This window comes from Amphibalanus amphitrite, unplaced genomic scaffold (genome assembly GCF_019059575.1).
Source record: "Amphibalanus amphitrite isolate SeventyFive unplaced genomic scaffold, NRLGWU_Aamphi_draft 000052F_arrow, whole genome shotgun sequence".
Taxonomy (NCBI): domain Eukaryota; kingdom Metazoa; phylum Arthropoda; class Thecostraca; order Balanomorpha; family Balanidae; genus Amphibalanus; species Amphibalanus amphitrite.
The window spans coordinates 1,117,778-1,124,159 of NW_024881548.1; positions in this window are offsets into that span (position 1 = coordinate 1,117,778).

Genomic DNA, 6,382 nt, shown 5'->3' on the forward strand with positions numbered 1-6,382 from the left:
GCAGCAAACGCTGTTCTAGAATCCCTCGATGAGTGAGAGTTGAATGATTGAGTGAAAGCGCTCAGTTTTGACACAAGTGCATCGAACACCGGCCTCAATGCGGGAGCCTGCACGATCATCGAGCAGCGGCTCGAGCAGGACTTGCTCCACCTGACTTGCCACGACATTTACGAGTTTGTTTTATATAAAGACACTTTCAGCCTGCCTCGGCCCGTCCAGCGGCCCGGACGTTGTTTTGCTTAAGCGCTTCCATAAAAAGTGGGCGTCTAGAAGGAACGAAGCCATACACCCTCAAATACTGTGACATGTCCCACCTCCACAACCCGCGTGATGCTCTTGCACAGTTCGGTCGTATATCCTTGACCGCCAGCACTCGCCCGACAACCGCTAGATGCTGGAGCTGGTCATCACTGTCCTCGGTGGTGCTCCGAAACGAGGTATGGAGATCGCTCGCCCCGATATGCTCCGTGTGTGCTGGTTGACCAATGCCATTTACGCTATGAAGCTTTACCTCTTCCGAGCACAATCCCGGCTCACTACGTCTAAGAAGAAGAGCCTCCAGCGAATCGTGACCTTTGTGGTAACAACGTAGTTTTCGGCTCGATTCAATGCACCGTTTCCGGCGTCTGCACCAGCGCAAGATCTCGACTTCCTCAAGTCCCTCCTAGAGTACGAATTGGACAAATTGGTGTTCGAATTGGTGTCCAAGGCGACAGCCATTGCCTTCAGCCGTCACCTCTGGTATATAAATGAGAGGCTGGTCGCCCTCAACTTCTAATGAAGGAGATTACGATCGCTGCTACTAAACGTGAGATGGCTGCATCGTTACGAGAGAAGGAGAGGGCCGAGGACCCCTCCATCCCCCCCCCCCGTCGAGCCCACGTTGAACTTACTATAGCTTCAGTCTCTAGCAAGTCCACGGCAAACTTCGTCATATCACAACTGGCTTCACAAGCTTCTTCAGCATCCTCGGTATGGACACTGACTTCCTTTTGAAGGATCCGATTCTTTGGGAGGTCAAGCCATTCTACAACGCCGCCATGCGCTACATGAGGTCTCTTCACGCCTCTACGACTTCGCGGAACGAGGCATTTTGTTGATGGCCAGGACATCGATCTGACCCCCACGAAGGATAAAGACTAACAGCAGCTCCTCTTGTGCGCAAAATGACCTAAGTAGTCGACGCGCCCTAAAGCCCCAATTAACAACAACAACTACAACAGCAGCTCCTTGTAGGTCGTCGAGGAGCAAAGACGCAAGCATTCTGACATACGCAAGGCGATCGTAACTTCTAAGTAGGCAAGACTAGCCGACGAATGATGTGTACAAGTGTTGGCTGATAACGGATGATACCGCTTTCTCTTTTCATGGAGTTATGCAGTAAGTTATGCATACCTTCAAAAGAATTATGAACCTCATATGTACCTATATATCTGAGTTTTAGGTGCTGAAACGTTTCGATAAAGTCTTGTCAACGTCCAATGCCATTGTGAACATTAGAAATACACGTGGAAATTACCATTTCGGCAAAGTTGTGTTTTTCCCAAAAATGTGAACTTTGACCTGGTTGAGCTACCTCTAAATAAACATATTTTCCAAAAATATTTTACACACAACGTTTTCTCGGGTGGTAGAACAGATTGACTGCCCGTCCCGTCGAAAATTCTCAAAACGAAATTTTAGCCCCGTTTTAGTGCCACCCTACCCATCACCGATGCCGCCGCCGTCGTTTTTTTTTTGTAAATTGACCTGTATGATGTATTGAAATATACCTACACTTCTTACATGCCTTTTTTACAAGTCTAGAGAACGGGAAGAGAGCGTCGGAAACACATTCTGAGTATGTTGCGAACACGTTGAGAGGGCGTTGCGAAAATGTTTAGGACGTTTACTCAGGGTCGCAGGGACGGCAATACGAAGTAGCGACAACGTGGTGCGCACGTGATAAAAACGTTGCAGAGACGTTGCCAAAGCGTTCTATACTCCTTGTAGTCACGTTGCGGAAACGTGGTGCCAACGTTCCAGAAACACTGTTGGTACGTTACAGAAAACATTTCATAACGTTGGCGGGACGTTGTAAGAACAGTTTTGGGACGTCACGGCCACGTTACAGAAACGTTGTGATGACATTCAAATGCATGGTCGGATGACGTTGTCACGCCGTTGTCTGGAGTCTACAAAATTACGTTGTCACAACGATAAATCGGGACGTTGTGGTAACCATTTGACAACGTTTAAATGACGTTGTAACAACGGCAAATTGTTAGCTGGGATAACGGTGCAAAATGCCAACCCAAAGAGGTACATCTAGAGACCCGAGAGCAAGTTTACAGATAAAAAAAGACGAAATTTGGAATATAGTCTGCTTAAGTGGTGCGATTGATAAATTTCCAGTCGTTTTGGCCATATGCCCCAATGCGCATGCGCAGTGACCTGTATACTATAGTATACATTCGGTTTCAGAACTTATTTTTTTGCACTTGGTTGTTAATATTAAAAGTGATGAATATGCTTTTTAAGGGTCGCATGGACAATGTCTAGCAATGTGATGAATGGGCTGATGTGTTCTAAACCTTTTGAGGTGATATCTGCATGGAAAAAAACATACTTGTTGTTGTAAACATACTCAGGAGCATTGGGGGTGACATCTTGATTACCTAACTCGAGGTCACTCTCACTGTCGGACCCAGGAGCAGGATCGACTCGAGGGATGTACTCGCCCAGTAAACATGCCGACGTCGGCCGACGTCGGCATCTCGGCATCGGCATGTCAGCCCGACGTCGGTCCAACCTCGGCACGACGTCGGCTGGATGTCGGATATGCCCGCATGTACCGACGTCCAGCCGAGGTCCAGCCGACGTCGGGCCGACGTCGGACCGAGATCAATTGCTGAGCTCCAGCCGACGTCGGGCCGACGTGGGGGCGACCTCGGACCGACATCGGCCGCTGTTTTGACCGTTAAAATAATATAAAATACATGTTTCATGTTTCATAAAGAGCTTCTGTATCCAAAATATCCTCAGGACACTCAAATCTTCCTCCACGCCGCAACCCCCTGATCCGGACTGGACGGGAAACTTTATCCCATTTGGGATTGCCCGTAAGCCGAACTCGCCCGCAGCCGGGTGCGGTGAGTGCTTGGGGGCTGCTCGGCCTATCCTTTGGTCAGGCTCAGCCCCGGCAACTCACCAGGGCCGGGCCCAGTTCATATAGAAAGGCCAGTCGGCAAGTGACACTTTGCCAAAGTGCCACTTATCAAAGGGACACTTTGGGAAACGTTGGTGCAGGTGTGTAAGAGTGGCTATATGAATCCATTGTGGGGTCGCCCTTTCCAATAAGTGTCACGTAACAGCAATGGGACCAGGGTCTCTATATGAACTGGACCCAGGGTGCTCGCCAAGAAGACCAATGTCTCCATCCTATCATCCTTCCGGCTCTGAAATGGTCTTGTCAGACCGAAAGGGCATAACCCAACAAAACAAACCAAATGCGCTCTCTGGCTGCGTGGTTTAGTGGTTAGCGCACTAACCTCGCGTTCAAATGACACGGGGTTCGAGTCCCATCGCCGGCTGATGCTTTTGGCGTGTTGTCCCAGTAAACATGCCGACGTCGGCGACTGGGGGGCTCGAATCCCGCCGCCGGTTGATATTTTTGGCGCGTTGTCCCAATAAACATGCCGACGTCGGCCCCGTCGGTCCAACGACGAACGATCTCGTCAACCTCGGCAAACGACCTCGGCCCGACGTCGGCTCGACGTCGGCTGGACTTCGGCTGGACGTCGGAACATGCGGGCATATCCGACGTCCAGCCGATGTCGGGCCGAGGTTGAACCGACGTTGGGCCGACGTCGGGCCGAGCCTCGGCCCGACGTCGGGCCGACGTCGGCATGTTAACTGGGCGTCTCCTGAATCAGAGACATCTAGGTCGGATCCGGAATCAGGTGCTTCGAGCATGGCCTTGATACTGGCATACGACAGGCCACCTATAAAACAGCACAGTTTATCAAACTTCGCTCTATAATCCGACCTAACTTTTCAGTGATGGCATGCAGACTGTGACGCCACGATCCATTTTGGTAGTTTGACCATTTATTCTCCATTCAAGAACAGTATTTTACCATCAAATACCAGTAAAACGCCGTTAGGGCGATGAACGAGAGAGCGCAAAGGTGAGTCGTTTACGTGCCTGAGTGTGAAATGGTACCCCGACTGACTTGTGTGCAACACCATACTAACCGGTTCCTAACGTTGTGCCATGTTTTAGCGCAATAATTATTGAGATGTGTCCGTGGGAACCACAAGTATGTTTACGCTTCACGTCCTGAATGTATACCTACTTGAGTGCACGTGACCTGTTGTAATGTAAGCCTAAGTGTATACCTACTATAGTACACAAATCAAGAAACGAGCGAATCCTGATGGATACCATAGTATACACATTCAATAAGTAGGATTTAACCCGCGCCCGGCTGGGGGTCCTGGATTTCCACGCCCTGCTGGGGGGGGGGGGGGTGTTTGAACACCCCCCCCTTCTAACTCGGCTCCTGGGCCACGTAGCGATACGCGGAAGGCGGCGTTCGAAAGAGCGTCAAAAATAATGAGGAAATCACTTCGGTCAATTTTTTGGTCAGGTCAAAGGTCAGGTCACCAGAGGTCATTGAAGGCAAAATTTCGCCGATTTCCAGGTCGAATGTCGACAATTTCCAAGAAGCCAACGCATAACTCGGGAACCAATAGAGCTACAGCGCTGCGGAAAAGCGCATTCGATAGCCCTATTAGCGCCCTTTCTAAGTAATTTTCTCAGATTTGACCTAGCGTCAACGGTTTTGCCTGCAGGGGGCAAAAACTGCAAAAATAGCCGATTTTTTCGGAAACAGTTTTTCTGCAATAACTTTTGACTCAAGCCTTGTACGAGCTTACTTTTACCGGCATCGTGTTCCTCTCGTCAAGACGCATCGAATGAACTATAACTTGACCTTGAAAGGTCAACTTGAAAATTTGACCTCAGGTTAAGGTCATGACCTGACCGGAAAGGGTCATGTTGCATATCAGTCGATCCGTATCGTCGACCTGAACACATCTAAGGTGTTTTCATCGCTCTAGCATGCCTCTATCAAAAGTTATTTGCGAAAAACTGTTGGATACCATTCGTGACCTAAGATGACCTCAGGGCATGAACAGGGGTCACGGACACCATTTTCATGTTCAGTGTGTCTAAACCACTTGTAATTCAGTGTTTGGGAGTGTTTATAATGTCTTTCGTCCAAAAGAGGCGCATTTCAATTTTCTCCCATTGACTTATAATGGGGAGGTCGCAGAATTGACCTTACCTTAGGTCATCGATATCAAAATTCTGAGATATACATTTTGTACATGCTATTGCTCTTAGCAATCGCTGAAAGTTTCAAAGCGATCGGTCACTCGGTGTAGCTATGACAGACATTGAAACTTTTTATGAGGTGAGGTCACTTCAAGTGACCTGGTGACCTGACCTTGAATGACCTTGGTCTGAAATTTTCACAACGTGTGTAGAATTGATGTATGATAAGGTGTACCAAAAACGGCGGCGCTCCGCGCCGCCGTTTTTGAGATATTCGCGAAAAACCACAAGGGGGGGGTGTTCAAACACCCCCCCCCCAGCAGGGCGCGGGTTAATTTTGTGGTTTAGGTATGACAATTATCTTAATATGTGTCTTACAGTCACGATACAATAAAGTTTTTTTCAAGAGAGTGGAATATAAGATATAGGGCACTTGCATCATCGGGTGGCATGAAATGAAGTCTGAAGTCCGGATGTATACTATAGTATACAATCAAGTACGATAACACATTTCGTCAAAATTACGAACGCTAAAGCAAAAATAAATATTCACATATTTGCACAGCACCTTTCTCATTACTAGCAACATGTCAAAAATAATGATAACATGGCATGATAATAAGAAAAAAAGAAAACATGTCGGAGCCTCACCTGAACGCGTCCGTCGCCCCGACATAGCGAAGTCGAAAAGGCCCCTGGTGGCAAATTTTGCAACCAAAGGTTTGTTTTTGGCACCAGATGGCAGGCATTGGATCAGTCTGAGGTATGACCATAGCTATTGCGATCTCGGAGTACATCGGAGCGATATAGACGGCGCTGAAGCCATGTATACTATAGTGCACCCGGGGTCTCTAGAGGTTAAAATGTTAATTGGCCGTGAACTCGTTAACGGTGCAAAATACCACCCCAAAGAGGTACATTTTCGGAATCAGCGCATCGAGGACCGAGGAGGCCCTGTATACCAATTTTCAGCCAAATCGAAAGACCCCGCCGTTTCCCGTTAAAATGTTAATATGCCGTTAACTCGTTAACGGTGCAAAATACCACTCCAAAGAGGTACAT